This window comes from Lolium rigidum, chromosome 3 (assembly GCF_022539505.1).
Source record: "Lolium rigidum isolate FL_2022 chromosome 3, APGP_CSIRO_Lrig_0.1, whole genome shotgun sequence".
In the NCBI taxonomy this organism is placed as follows: Eukaryota; Viridiplantae; Streptophyta; class Magnoliopsida; order Poales; family Poaceae; genus Lolium; species Lolium rigidum.
Genome location: NC_061510.1, coordinates 206,883,015 through 206,899,070, shown reverse-complemented (window position 1 = coordinate 206,899,070; position 16,056 = coordinate 206,883,015). Strand labels below are relative to the sequence as shown.

Sequence of the window (16,056 nt, the reverse complement as noted above, 5' to 3'; positions counted from 1 at the left end):
AGGAGCTTAGTAATTGGATGATAATACTGGTCAAGTAAGGAAGGAAACGATTTGGTTAGCATTTATGTGTTCATTCTAGATCATAGCATATAAGAATCTGCGTACCATAAGTCAAGTTAAGATTCATTCCTTTTCAACTAAGCTGATTGTACCATGTGCAAAAATCTCATTGTATATTACGTATTGGTCTGTAGAGATATGTGTTTTGCGAAATGAGAACCGTCTTGTATCTTCCGCTAAATTCACTTCTTGTCAGTATATATATGATCGCTGGTGTACATGCGAGTAGTTGCAGTTTACCTGCAGATCTCTGAAAAATACAGTGTCGTATTCGGAAACTTGAAAACTGTTGTGGTGTTGTTTGGCAAGTAAGTGGGGAATTCACACTTCCTTGTCTAATCTAGGAATGTAGGCAAGAGCTAAAACAGAGCCATATGATCAGGTTCGGGATGTTTTGTTATAGCAGACTGTAACCTATGCATATCTCTGAATTTACTAACTACGAGTGCACTACTCGTCCTAAAATTGTATAAAGCTTCTGTGTTGTCTTGTTATAATTCCATTGCATGCATTCCTGTATAAATAAGTCAAGAGGAGAAATGAAAGGAATTCCATTACTTCATGATCACCAATAATCGTACACCGAATAACTATTTTCAGAAGTAGCATGCCTACTTAGGTACCACTAAACTTATTTATCTTGACCATTATCTTTTAGATACAAGGTTAGTGTTTTATCCATGGATACAATTCATCATCTATGGTTAAAATTGAATGCTAAGGTACAACTTAAGTTACACACATTTCTTTTGACTTTGTGAGGACTTGGAATGGTTTCTAATATTTTACATATGTTCTAGCTGTACGCATATTAGCTATTCTATTTACTTCAGCCTGCAAAAGCTGATGTAGATCTTACTCTTAGATTCTTATGTGCTTGACATTTTAAATTGAGATGTATGCTTCAGTACCTCTTTCCAGACGTAAAAACTCTATTTTGTAATGGCTTTAATAGTGCTATTTGAGTATCTAATTCTTGGACCAGATGTTATCAATAGTTCAAATGGGACGAAATTGCTTGGTTGTGGTCGGTTTTATACTCTATATAGGAGCTATAAGCTTTATTTTCTCCCTTTCATATTCACTTATGATATAATTAGCTTAAGTACGCTTCTGGGCACTTAAATACCATTACATTGCCCGCGTCCCTCCCTCTTAAATACTAGATGTTGTCCCCTGATTTTCATCTCTATTGTCACTTCCTAGCTTTCCTCGACCCCACATGATGTATACATTTTTAATATAAATTTCACTAATTGTGAATCGGAAGAGAATTCTTTCATATGTGTTCTTCAAGTCTAGCAGTACTTTGTGTTCTCTTTCCCTTTGAATATAAATTTCACTAAATATGAACCGATCCTTTTCTTTGCTTGGTTGTGCACGAGCAGACTATTCTACTCTCATCGAGACCACTGGCTTCGTTTCCTTGATTTGCAGGTGTAGCTGGCAGCATCTTCGTGTTCTCTGATGTTGTGCTCACGGAAAGACCATTGGTGAAGCAAGGAGGGATGTGCTCCTTTTCGACACAAGGTGGACTACTCACTAATTGTGGACCTTTCCTTTTCTTTCCTTGCTTGTGCATGAGCAGACCATTCTACTCTCACCAACACAACTGGTTCCTTTCATTCATATACAGATGTAGCTGGCAGCATCTTTGCAGTCTCTTATGTTGTGTTCACATTCCCAGGAAGGACCATTCGTGAAGCAAGGAGGGATGTTCTTATTTTCGACACAAGGTGGACTACTGATTCGTATCCTATGCTTCCTTTGTAGATACATTTGATTACCGAAGGTGATTTGCCTACTGCCTTTTGTGCTGGACTGTGGACATAAAATTAATTTTCCCTTTTGGGTGATAGCGCTTTTCGACTTAATGTAAATACACTGAGGTTCCATGGGATGACAGAATCATCTGTTGTTATCTTCGTTAGCACAACCGCCGAGTTTATGTTGTTGCACCTTTTTTTTTCTACGAACGTGTACTCTTTTTTAGTGAACTTCGGACCATTTTCTTGGCTTATATAGATTTGTATATGATTGGAAAAATTAATTGTATTTCACGTTTTACTTAATGTTTGCATGATTCATGGTACATTTCAGGTTTGGGTGATCTGGCCATTTGGTTCTTCTGCAACTAAATGGGCTAAATGGTAAGCTTCAGTATTAGTCTCTGTTTCATTCTCATTTTTCTCCCACGCTGCACAAGTTCATTTTCGGGGTTCAAATTATTTTAGAATCTGTTCCATAATGTGTTTGGAACTCTAGGTGATCCCATATATGTACAGATCAGCATGTGACAACATTCTGCGCCTATTTTTTTATTTTGTGGGGTCTAATCATTTGATAAGACCTTGTTTGTCATTGTAGTGTTATTTAGTTAATCGACCTTGTCCTTCTTTTTGCTCCTTCCAGACCGCATATTACTTAGGTCTATTTGCAGTAACATTTCCATATATTTCCAGATTACATTAAAGCTGTTTCCAAGGAAGTAGAATGGATTGACTAGCTTTTCTATACTTATGCCGATAGCTCATCTGGCATGATTGAGTAAGTTCTTTCACAATTTTCCAAACATGTGTCTGCCGTTATTTTTGCTCTCATAGTAGTCCTCCTTTCATTTGGAAGTTGTAGATATAACTTTAAATCGTGGATTAACATCCATATTAGAACAAGACTGTTTTATGTGAATCACTATAAAATAATGTAGCACTCCATCCATTCACTAATATAAGATGTTTTGGAAAGCTAAGTTGTCTTATACACGAAGTATTAGTGAACAGAAGTAGTCATTGTCAATTCTTATGTAAGCTCATTCATTAGTCACGTACAATTTTGATGCAGTTATATGTTATTTTTTTGTGAGGTGCTATTACATATGAATGAGTTGTTTTCTAACTTACTGGAACAGCCCAGAAGGCATCAAAATTATTTCCTCTCATCTTGAGTTTCCCCATACCGAGGCTCGGATTCTGATGTTAGCATGGTATGTCACTGTTCACTAAACGTGCCCGGTGATGTATCTTTTTTTCGTAACTTATATGTCTAATACTAAATGACATATATCTTGTATCAGGAAAATGGAAAATGGGCTGTAAAGCAAGGTTATTTACTCTGGTGTGCATTATTTTTAAACTATTAAAAATGTTTATCTCTATAATATCATAGTCATTTTGAAGTTTTACTGGCATGAAAGCTCTGTGAGCTGATAGTATTAGTAAGCTGAAGAAGTCATTCCCCGAACTAACCAAAAAAGTGAGTAGTCCATAAGTATGTAATTAGTAGTTAATTATATTTGAAAGGTTTGTATTTGTGACGGGTGAAATAACAGCTGAATGTTTGGGTTAATAGATAGGTTGTAAGTATGTAACTTGCGTTGTCGTCGGGCCTGAGATATTTTGCCTGAAAGGTTGTCATGCAGTTTCAGCCCAAAATTTAATGTTTAATGGTCTGTAAGTTCAGTGCCACAGATCAGCTGCAAATGAGTATCCAGCCTCTCTATCGCCTATGAGGTTTCTACGCTGGGCTCAAGGCTTTGTTCTATTACATGTGAAAGGCTCGCGGTTTATCTGAACAGAAAACAATAGATGGTGTTACTTGGATTTTTTTATGGAGATTTGAAAGACAGTTCTTACCCCTTAACTGACATTGTTTTTAATTGCATGCCTTTTTTGTATCAGGTGCTAATTGAGAGCCAGGGTATGCATTACTCATCATGCCGCATCCATTGAACCATTGGGAGCTTTTATCGAGGTGAGATTGTGTAGACCATTTGTCTGAGTAGTGTCTATCTGCAAGACACGTTTCTTACAATGCTACTGCTAGGTGTAATATATTTTCATAGAATCTCTGTGTCTACTTACTCGCTGACTATTTATCATTTGCGATGTGCGGGGCTTGCGCAGCAAGCCACTCCCAAAATATGGCTTCTTTTGCATAAAAAAATAGCGAATCCATTGCTTCATAGTACTAGCAACTCTAATTAGTTCAATACTGGAATAGTATAATATATTATCTGCCAAACTTTAATTGGAAAGTGCTAGCTACTGAATGGTTGGTGTCATATTGACTTTTATCCTCTCAATTTCTTCTGTATTTTTATTTTGATGAGAAAAGAAATTGCCATCAATTGCCATCAAATCAGAGATGAGCCTCAAGTTCTAATTTTCTTAAATAATTTTTTTGTGTTGTTCCATTTTCTTAGATAATAGTTGTTTCAGATGGGAAATTTAAGAGTTCCTTCTCCTATCGCACAAAATGTATTTTGGGCTTGCTGGTGCGCATAGAAATTTTGCCTCTCATGGATAACTTGGCGGTATCCAATATGTTCTTAAACCAATACTCCAATATTTTTCCTGCTTATTGGCCAATTCTTCTCAGGTTTTTTTTATAGGAATGGTGACTCTGGATTTATAACTGCTGAGCATTTATGTATATGCATCTTTTATATTGTGATAGCAAGATACTTTATATTTTCTAATGTGTCTGTCAACCCATAAGCAGGATGCTCCTTGCTTCTGGGGACATATTGTATTGGTTGATCAGCCAATATTTTTCCTGCTTATTGGCCAATTCTTCTTAGGTTTTTTATAGGAATGGTGACTCTAGATTTATAACTGCTGAGCATCTATGTAGACGCATCTTTTATTTTGTGATAGCAAGATAGTTTTTATTTTTTAATGTGTCTATCAACCATATGAAGTGGGGGTTTTGCTTAGGCCCCCATTTTTTTAATGTGCTTTATAATTTAGCAAAGTAACTACAGTACGTGCATCATGACCCAGTATTCTGCTTTTTACAGCGCTTTTCATTCCTAAGTAGACTTAGGAACTAAATCTATGCTGTGTTCCCTTCAAAAATATGCTGTTGTGTTTTTTGTTGTTGTTGGTGTTGTACACATTAGTAAGAGAATCTGGGCTACTGTCTGCTTCAGATTGAATATGCCACTGTATTTCTGCTGGTGTTGTCACTAGAAAGTTATATTTTTTACTTCAGATATAGTGTTAAGTGATTCAGGAATCAAGGGTGAAAATTACAAGCTGAAAATATGGAATGAGGTTGATGATATTATGAAAGGTATTCAACTTTATAGGTGCATAGTGAAATAATATTTAGTTTTTTTACTTGATGTATTTATTTATTTATTTACTCATGACATGATATAGGAAATGTATCGTTGGCTTTAATTAAGAGAAGTACCCGTTTGTATTCATTTTTGGCCTTATGGATTAAGTATGGGTGATTATTTCATGAATCGCGTAGGAGTTAAAGCCATACAAAACAAAGAATAGTTCATGAATTGCCTTGGAGTTAAAGCCATTCAAAACTCAGATATTGTTTATATTGTATGACTTTCCAAATAAATAAGCAATAGGACATTTCCTTCTCAGCAAATCAGATCGTATGATTACTAGACTTTGGAAATGGCTATCTCCTTTTCTCGATCTACCTATGGATTAGTCTGACAACATAGAGCTGAATATATCAATGTTCCCTTTTACACCATAACTATTGCTTCACAATCACTCTCTCTATTTACACACCCGTGCTTAATTTTTCCTTCTTGACTCTGTTCAGCTCATGGAAGTATATTGTGAGCTTACTCGGTGTCTACACTTAATTACTTTTGGCTAAATAGTTGCTCTCTTGAGAAAGAGGGTCTCTTATTGTGTTATTTGTTCTTCAACATTTTCTTATGTTTGAGACTTTCGCTACCACTATTTTGCTACTGTTGTTACTAAATTTTGCTTCAGAAGTTCAAATATCCAAGTATAGTCAGTCGAGAGGGGACATGCAATTGTTGTTAGTTTGCTACCAAACATATCCTCAGGGTAGATAATATAATTAATCTAGATTGTTGAAGAATTGCCAGTTTCAAAGTGATCCTATTTCTTGACACATGAATAATGATGGCAGTTACGCAACAACTGGTCATCATGGCTACAAGGGATGACGTCTCTTCCGCTGTCACACCCTATCTATGAGCACGAAGATAGCTTGGCAAGCATAATTCCATCCTCCTTGACTTTGAGGCCAACAATTATCAAAGTGAGGTCCACGTCTTCGACTTCGACATATATATTATGAGGTGTGATCATCGTTACCTAGATTGAGATTGCTACCTTCTGTATTCTGTTGTAGGTAGAGAACTTAGTGCTCATCGTGTCGTTTATGTTCGTAGTTCCATAGTAGACTATGCAGGAAGTGATGAACACCTCTGTTGTGAACCTGAGTACTACCTTGTGTGTATATACCTACTGTTATCTCAAAACCATGTGTATATACCTACTGTTATCTCAAAACCATGTGTATATACTTAATGTTATCTTTGTCGATTTCCTGCTGGTTTAAGTAATTGCGTTTAATACATTCTCGGTACTGTTAGCTCTGTAGATCCTCTTATTGAGTTGGTGTGCTGTCAGATAATATGTAATCGGCTTATTTTTCTATGTCCTTTGTGCCATGAGTCTTAAAGACCATGCTGGACATGTAGATGATGATTTTGGTGTTCACTTATTTATGTTTCTCTTGGCAGAATCAACAACCATTAGTTTGGCAGAATCAACAACCATTAGTTTGCTCTTGGCAGAATCAACTGGTGGTATATAAATGAATGGTTTTCTATTTGTAATTTAGTGTGGTTCACTATATTTTGTAAAACCGAAGAAGATGTATTATCATTTTTCCTCCTACAATGAGTCTCACGGGATCGTGCGCCAAGGCGCACATCAAAATCTAGTAGTATATTAGATACATAAGTTTTAGCATCTCCCTTTTCATTAGTCTTAGGCGTGCTACTCTCATCAAACAAATTTTCAGGAACAAGCCAAGCATAGTTATTTTCTAGTGCATCATTCATAGCTAAGAGTTTACATGGTATTGGTGCTTTGATCTCCCCTCCATCATTAATATTATTAGTGTACTTTATTCTATCCATATCCATCTTTTCAAAGAGGCTAACAAAATTGGTGTAAGAACCAAGCATATTAAATTTAGCAAAGACCTTTCTAGCCTCTCTCGCTATACCACCAAATTCTCTAAGAAGGGTTTCTAAAACAAAATATTTCTTTTCCCCTTCTTCCATATCACCAAGTGTGAGAAACATGTGTTGGATTATAGGATTGAGATTAACAAATTTAGTTTCCAACATGCAAACTAAAGCAGACAGCGAGCAATTTCATAGGTAGGGGCAAGGTCTACCAAGTGTCTATCCTCAAAATCGTCAACGGTACTGACATGGTTGAAAAATTCCTCTATATTATTTCTCCCAATTATAGACCCACGTCCTACCGGTATGTTCTTCGTGGTAAAATTAAAAGGAAACATGATGAATCAAGTAAAGTAAATGCAAGTAACTAATTTTTTTTGTGTTTTTGATATAGCAAACAAGATAGCAAATAAAGTAAAACTAGCAACTAATTTTTTTGTATTTTGATTTAGTGCAGCAAACAAAGTAGTAAATAAAACTAAGCAAGACAAAAACAAAGTAAAGAGATTGAGAAGTGGAGACTCCCTTGCGGCGTGTCTTGATCTCCCCGACAACGGCGCCGAGAAATTTGCTTGATGCGTGTGGTTGACACGTCCGTTGGGAACCCCAAGAGGAAGGTGTGATGCGCACAGCGGCAAGTTTCCTCGATAAGAAACCAAGGTTTAATCGAACCAGTAGGAGTCAAGAAGCACATTGAAGGTTGATGGCGGCGGGATGTAGTGCGGCGCAACACCGGAGATTCCGGCGCCAACGTGGAACCCGCACAACACAACCAAAGTACTTTGCCCCAACGAAACAAGTGAGGTTGTCAATCTCACCGGCTTGCTGTAACAAAGAGTTAACCGTATTGTGTGGAAGATGATTGTTTGCGAGAAAACAATAGGACAAGTATTGCGATGAGATTGTATTTCGAGTATAGAGAATTGGACCGGGGTCCACAGTTCACTAGAGGTGTCTCTCCCATAAGACAAACAAGCATGTTGGGTGAACAAATTACAGTTGGGCAATTGACAAATAAAGAGGGCATGACCATGCACATACATATCATGATGAGTATAGTGAGATTTAATTGGGCATTACGACAAAGTACATAGACCGCCATCCAACTGCATCTATGCCTAAAAGTCCACCTTCGGGTTATCATCCGAACCCCTCCAAGTATTAAGTTGCTAACAACAGACAATTGCATTAAGTATTGCGCGTAATGTAACTAGTAACTACATCCTTGAACATAGCACTAATGTTTTATCCCTAGTGGCAACAGCACATCCACAACCTTAGAACTTTCTGTCACTATCAATGGAGGCATGAACCCACTATCGAGCATAAATACTCCCTCTTGGAGTTACAAGCATCTACTTGGCCAGAGCATCTACTAGTAACGGAGAGCATGCAAGATCATAAACAACACATAGACATAACTTTGATAATCAACATAACAAGTATTCTCTATTCATCGGATCCCAACAAACGCAACATATAGAATTATAGATAGATGATCTTGATCATGTTAGGCAGCTCACAAGATCCGACAATGAAGCACAATGGGGAGAAGACAACCATCTAGCTACTGCTATGGACCCATAGTCCAGGGGTAGACTACTCACTCATCACTCCGGAGGCGACCATGGCGGCGTAGAGTTCTCCGGGAGATGAATCCCCTCTCCGGCAGGGTGCCGGAGGCGATCTCCTAGATCCCCCGAGATGGGATCGGCGGCGGCGGCGTCTCTGGAAGGTTTTCCGTATCGTGGCTCTCGGTACTGGGGGTTTCGCGACGGAGGCTTTAAGTAGGCGGAAGGGCAGGTCGGGAGGCGGCACCGGGGCCCCACACCACGGGGCCGCGCGGCCAAGGGGGCCGCGCCGCCCTAGGGTCCGGGCACCTCGTGGCCCCACTTCGTCTCCTCTTCGGACTTCCGGAAGCTTCGTGGCAAAATAGGACCACGGGCGTTGATTTCGTCCAATTCCGAGAATATTTCGTTACTAGGATTTCCGAAACCAAAAACAGCGTAAAACAGACAATCGGCACTTCGGCATCTTGTTAATAGGTTAGTTCCAGAAAATGCACGAATATGACATAAAGTGTGCATAAAACATGTAGATATCATCAATAATGTGGCATGGAACATAAGAAATTATCGATACGTCGGAGACGTATCATTATGCCCATTTGAATCTTGGTCAAATTCTAGTTTTGACCAAGATTTGAACAAGTTTAAATCATGAATATGAAAAATTAAGCATCTATCCTTCTTAGTCACTCCAAAACTCTTGGGAGGGTTTTTGAAATTTCCATGTTTGAAACCAAAAACCACTTCTCTTCATGCATGCTTGACTTCATAAGACAGAGTTTAGTGTTAGGGGTAGATATATACATGATTTTCTGGTTTGAATATGTCTAGACCTTGTTTATCAACTTGAATGCTTACTATATATATGACATAAGAATGCTATGTCCTTTGTTTTTTCATTCTTTTGATTTTTTTCTGACTTTTTATGCCCATTTGAATCTTTTGGTCAAATCCTAGGTTTGACCAATATTTAAACAAGTTTAAAACAAGAAAATGAAAAGGTAATCATGGATCCTTCTTAGTCACTCTAAAATGAAGCTTTTGGGATGTTCTTGAAATTTTCATGTTTGAAACCCAAAACGACTTCTCTTCATGCTTGACTTCATAAGACATAATTTAGGGGTTAGGGGTAGATACATGATTTGTCTAGTTTGAATATGTCTAGACATTGTTTATCAATTTTAATGCTTACTATATGACATAAGAAGATTATGTGCTTTGCTTACTATATGACATAAGAAGACTATGTGATTTGACCAAGATAATTTAAACAAGTTTAAAACATGAAAATGAAAAGAGAAGCTTGTATCCTTCTTAGTCACTCAAAAATGGAAGTTTTTTGGGAGGTTTTTGAAATTTCCATATTTGAAACCCAAAACCACTTCTCTTCATGCTTGACTTCATGAAAAGGAAGACTATTTTCTAACGGAGGGAATAAGCACTCTTGCTATCAGAAGTACCAAACGATGCATACCAAAATGATTTTTTAGAGGAATACTAGTTCAGATTATTTAATTTTATATTAGCAGGCCAAAATCGAACCCCATAGTTGCATTTTCTGAAATTGATCTGTAGTACTGGGCAGAACCCTAGTTTAACTTATTTAATACTAATAGATTCGCAGGTCGATTTTTTTACGTTTTTGTTTTTATTACTAGGGAGCACCTGTGTTTGCCCGTCCAGTGAAACTCTTTCATTTCATTTTTATTTTCCGCAAGGTCGGGAATCGGAGGAAGAGGGATCACACGGGAGGAGACGAAGGGAGAGCGGTCACGGGGCCCCACTTATTTATGGTGTCTAGATTTTTTCGGGTGATTTGACGGTTGTGCAGGGTTTGTCGGTGCGCAGGGGGTGCGAGCGAGCGAGGCCGAGAATGAGAGAGATGTTTTTTTGTTAGAGGGACAACCGAACGATCCTGAAGGACCCAGATTTCCAATACGCATCAGAGAGCAGTTTACAGCATGACACAAAATAAATAGGAAATTACGTCTAAATCCCAAAGATTTACATGGTAGACCCCAGGCTGAAAGCAAGAAATGCGATCGGGTCCTTGACAGCCACCGTCCGGATTGATCCTCGTCGCAGCCGGGCACGAACCACTTGGCGCGAACAAATCGCCATGGCTAAAGAGCCTGCACACCATGGCCTCCGAGCTGAGCTAGAAACGCCCTGCCAAAACCGGCAGCCAACGGAGGTGGATAATTGGAGAGAGAGAGAGAGAGAGAGAGTCTTGATGCATCTCTCTTTAGAAAGAATATGGATGGGAGTTTTCTTACCTAGCGTACGTGACTTGTGCTCACTGAAGTGTGGGACCTCACGCATGGGAATCACACGTAAGTGACAGACTTGTTGCTCTAATAACTCGGGTGATTATTATACTGTATTAGTACATAGTTTCCTATGGATCCTTCTTAGTCACTCCAAAATGAAGCTTTTGGGAGGTTTTTGAAATTTCCATGTTTGAAACCAAAAACCACTTCTCTTCATGCATGCTTGACTTCATAAGACAGAGTTTAGCTAGGGTTAGGGGGTAGATACATGATTTTCCTGGTTTGAATATGTCTAGACCTTGTTTATCAACTTAATTGAATGCTTACTATATGACATAAGAAGACTATGTGCCTTGGTTTTTCATTTTTTGATTTTTTCTAAATTTTATGCCCATTTGAATCTTGGTCAAATCCTAGGTTTTTCATTATTTTGAGTTTTTTTTGAATTTTTATGCCCATTTGAACGTTTTGGTCAAATCCTAGGTTTGACCAAGATTTAAACAAGTTTAAAACATGAAAATGAAAAGGGAACCTTGTATCCTTCTTAGTCACTCTAAAATGAAGTTTTTGGGAGTGATTTTGAAATTTCCATGTTTGAAACCCAAAACCACTTCTCTTCATGCTAGACTTCATAAGACATAGTTTAGGGGTTAGGGGGTAGATACATGCTTTGTCTAGTTTGAATATGTCTAGACCTTATTTATCAAATTGAATGCTTACTAGCTACATGACATAAGAAGACTATGTACTTTGGTTTTTCGTTTTTGCTGTTTTTTATTTTCTGCCCATTTGAATCTTTGTCAAATCCTAGGTTTGACCATGATTAAAACAAGTTTAAAACATGAATATGAAAAATTAAGCATCTATCCTTCTTAAGTCACTCCAAAATGTAAATCTTGGGAGGGTTTTTGAAATTTCCATGTTTGAAACCAAAAACCACTTCTCGTCATGCTTGACTTTCATAAAATCGACCGAGATTAGGGTTAGGGGGTAGATACATGATTTGTCTGGTTTGAATATGTCCAAACATTGTTTATCAACTTGAATGCTTACTATATGACATAAGAAGACTATATGCTTTAAAAATTCAAACATATGGTAATCATTATTATGTCATATAGTAAGCATTCAAGTTGATAAACAAGGTTTGGACATATTCAAACCAGACAAATCATGTATCTACCACCTAACCCTAAACTCGGTCGAGTTTATGAAAGTCTAGCATGAAGAGAAGTGGTTTTTGGTTTCAAACATGGAAATTTCAAAAAAAAAACTCCCACGAGTTACATTTTGGAGTGACTTAAGAAGAATAGATGATTAACTTTTCATATTCATGTTTTAAAATTGTTTAAATCAAGGTCAAACCTAGGATTTGACCAAAAGATTCAAATGGGCATAGAAATTCATAAAAAAATCAAAATAATGAAAAACCAAAGGACATAGCATTCTTATGTCATATATAAATAGTAAGCATTCAAGTTGATAAACAAGGTCTAGACATATTCAAACCAGAAAATCATGTATATATATCTACCCCTAACCCTAAACTCTGTCTTATGAAGTCAAGCATGCATGAAGAGAAGTGGTTTTTGGTTTCAAACATGGAAATTTCAAAAACCCTCCCAAGAGCTACATTTTGGAGTGACTAAGAAGGATAGATGCTTAATTTTTCATATTCATGATTTAAACTTGTTTAAACCATGGTTAAACCTAGGATTTGACAAAGATTCAAATGGGCATAATTTTTTAAAAAAAATCAAAAAATGAAAAACCAAGGCACATAGTCTTCTTATGTCATTTTATGAGGTTTTTGAAATTTCCATGTTTGAAACCCAAAACCACTTCTCTTCATGTTTGAAACCCAAAATCACTTCTCTTCATGCTTGATTAAATCCTAGGTTTGACATAAGAAGACTATGTGCTTTGGTTTTTCAATTTTCTGTTTTTTTTTGAATTTTCCGCCCATTTGAATCTTGGTCAAATCGTAGGTTTGACCAAGAGGTAAACAAGTTTAAAACATGAATATGAAAAAATAAGCATGTATCCTTTTTAGTAACTCCAAAATGAAGCACTTGGGAGGTTATTAAAATTTCTATGTTTGAAACCAAAAACCACTTCTCTTCATGCTTGACTTCACAAGACAAAGTTTAGGGTTAGGGGTAGATACATGATTTTTCTGGTTCAAATATGTCTAGATCTTGTTTATCAACTTGAATGCTTACTGTATGACATAATTAAGAAGGCTATGTGCTTTGGTTTTTCATTTTTTTGAATTTTTATGCCCATTTGAATTTTGGTCAAATCTTAGGTTTAACCAAGATTGAAACAAGTTAAAAACATGAATATGAAAAAGTAAGCATGTATCGATCCTTCTTAGTCACTACAAAATGAAGCTCGTGGGAGTATTTTCCTCCCACACGTGAGCTTGGTACCACTACACAAGAACCATGCATATGTTAAAACTTTTTAATCGTGTTTTTTTTCTTCTCTTGATTACTGCCCAAAGGAGAAAAATTATATTAAATGGGTGTTTTCTATGAAGTGCCTACCGCATGAAGTGTACACACTACCACCAATCCAATTTTCACAGGTCTGCATAAGAGACATGGTAGCTACGTACGATGGCAATTTCCAACGATCCATGGATTATCTTTGTGTGCAACCATATACTGAATTATTTCTGGGCTAAAAGTTTTATTTCAAATGTAATTGGAAGGAAGGGTACATGAATTAGAATTAAAAAACTAGGTAAATACATGACATGCCCCCAAGATGTGGAAGCCTAAAACAATGGCCAAACATGTGCGGTGCATCCAAGTATAACACATAGCATGCACCGATAGTTTGACCTAAATTTGAAATCAAGCCGAAGGTGGTTCGAAAAAATCGTAAAATGGCAAAACAAAGCATGAAGTTACAAATTTGTGATGTACTATATGTCCATTAGGATATTACAAGGCTGACAATGTTGTAAAATTGAGCAACATAATACACAATATATATATTACCCAAAATATACGATTAAAAAGTTAAAATGGACATCTAGTTTGTAATGATATAATTTTTGTACCATAAAATTCATATTATGTTGTAATCAAATTAATGATATAGGGATGCACGCTGGCATTATAATCCCTAACGGAGGGAGTAAGCACTTCAGTTATGAAAAGTACCGAACAATGCATGCGAAAATGATTTTTATTGGAATACTAGTTCAACTTATTTTGTTATAAAGGGGAGCGTCGTGAGATTGATCGACCTAAATTTGTAAACAAGCCAAAGTTATTGTGGGGCTCGATATAAAAAGGTCAAAAGAAATGATGGAGTCATATAATTCGTGGTTTACATACTTCCACTATGAACAATACTAACAAAATTTACTTGAAACTTGTTGGCCATGCCATTCTGCTACCCCCCCACCCCAAAAAAATTCAAATATGAATCCTTGTGGCACGACCATGTTGGGGTTCACTTCTGGGCTTCTGGCTATCTACCCAGCCGAGCATGTGGGCTATATTACCTTGTACGAATCCTCGTTTTAAACCAAGAAGAAGTGAACAAACTCCCCCCCCGCCACACACACACACTCTCTCTCTCTCTCTCTCTCTCTCTCTCTCCACTAACCGACTTTAGATATCGCATCATTTGTCTCTCAGACTCCATTAATTTGCCCCAAGTTCAACAAGGTCGCTCCCTTTTCCTCTGAGAGTCCATTGATTTTTATTTGCTGGTGTCACTTGTGCTAAACTGTCATTCCTTGTACTCCCTCCGATTCATATTACTTGATGGTAATATAGATGTATCTAGACACATTTTAGTTGTAGATACATCCATTTTACCATCAATTAATATTGATCGGAGTTGCAGCGTGGTATGCGGCCTGCCGCCTGCCACCGTCGGCGAGGTTCCAAGTAAACGGTGCCAGAAGAAGAGTAGCGCGGCTCCGGATTCAACCACGAGGCGGCGATGGATGGCACCATGGAAATAAACGCTACGAATTTGGAGGCCATCGCGTACAACATTGCTGGAACGGCGCAGGTCATGTGCTCCCACGACGGCTGCGGGGTCAACGTCAGCTACCACGAGTCCCTAAGCCACCAGATCGCGTGCCCGCACGACCGGTGCAACTGCACGGAGCAGGGCTGCGAATTCGCCACCCCACCGTCAGCGCTCCTCGTTCACCTCGCAGAGGCCCACTCGATTCAGGTGCACATGTTAGAGTATGGCAAGTCCATAGCGTTCCGGGTGACTATGACGCACCCGTGCTCGCCGTGCAGGCGGCTCATCGTCGAAGGGGATTACGGCTCCGTGTTCGTCCTGTACATCGATGCGCTCGGCCCGGCCATTGTCTTGTCTTTGGTATGCGTCAGGTCGGCCACATCCGTGTGGCCGCTCTACAGGGTGAAGATCTGGGTGCACGGCCCGCCGCCGTCCTTGAAATCGGACTGCATGCGGGATGTCGTGAAGATGTCTGCCGATGCTTCTGGCAGCGCGTCGTCGGGCGCTGTCGTGTTTGAGGAGCTCAGGTCGTTCCTCGTTGTGCCGGGGCCATACCTCGTTGGTGCCGGATCGTCCAAGGAGCTGCGTTTCTACATTCGCATATGCAAGCAGATGTAGCTACTACTACTTTGCGTAGTTGAAAAAACTGTCAATTTGTAAAGTACTAGAGTGTTCGTACGGCTGCTATTTTTTATGGGGTCTTTGTTTCATATTTGTGCTGAACTGTTTGTAGTAGTACTTATACTTAATAATGATGCAGCGTGGAAGTGAATACTCTTTTTTTTGTGAATCGGAAGTGAATACTCCAACTACTCCCTCTATACCGGTCTATTAGTCTCATTCTGAGATGCGCTGCGACCAAGGTGGCCAGTGATTGGGTCAGGGTAATCTTCATCGATGTTATTTATTTCATAGATTTTCTCTTGTTCCCAGCGCTAATTAAGTGTGAAGTCGAAAGATCAGGGAGAGGCCCGGAGCCAGCTAATCCGTTCCACATGCAAAAGCTATTCACACGGCATGCAGAAGCTATTAACTCGGTTTGCATGCATTAATCGGTTTCCACCACGCTGAAACATTTAAGGGGAGAGCGGAGATTTCTGGTTTCCAGGAAATCAAAGCAATTAAATCTCCTATTAATTAGCAAATATAGCCCATTTTCGTGGTATTTTCCTAA

The 16,056-nt window shown here is 38.4% G+C and overlaps 2 long non-coding RNA genes across 2 annotated transcripts; both read left to right on the top strand.

The window, feature by feature from the left end:
• The first annotated feature begins 921 nt into the window (after positions 1-921).
• Positions 922-2,421, top strand: LOC124702921. The gene is made up of 3 exons (XR_007002814.1): positions 922-1,590; positions 1,697-1,852; positions 2,161-2,421. It is a non-coding gene; the product is annotated as an uncharacterized LOC124702921 (long non-coding RNA).
• Positions 2,422-2,523: 102 nt separating this feature from the next.
• On the top strand, positions 2,524-3,668 carry LOC124702920. The gene is made up of 3 exons (XR_007002813.1): positions 2,524-2,607; positions 2,969-3,043; positions 3,134-3,668. It is a non-coding gene; the product is annotated as an uncharacterized LOC124702920 (long non-coding RNA).
• Positions 3,669-16,056: the final 12,388 nt, after the last annotated feature.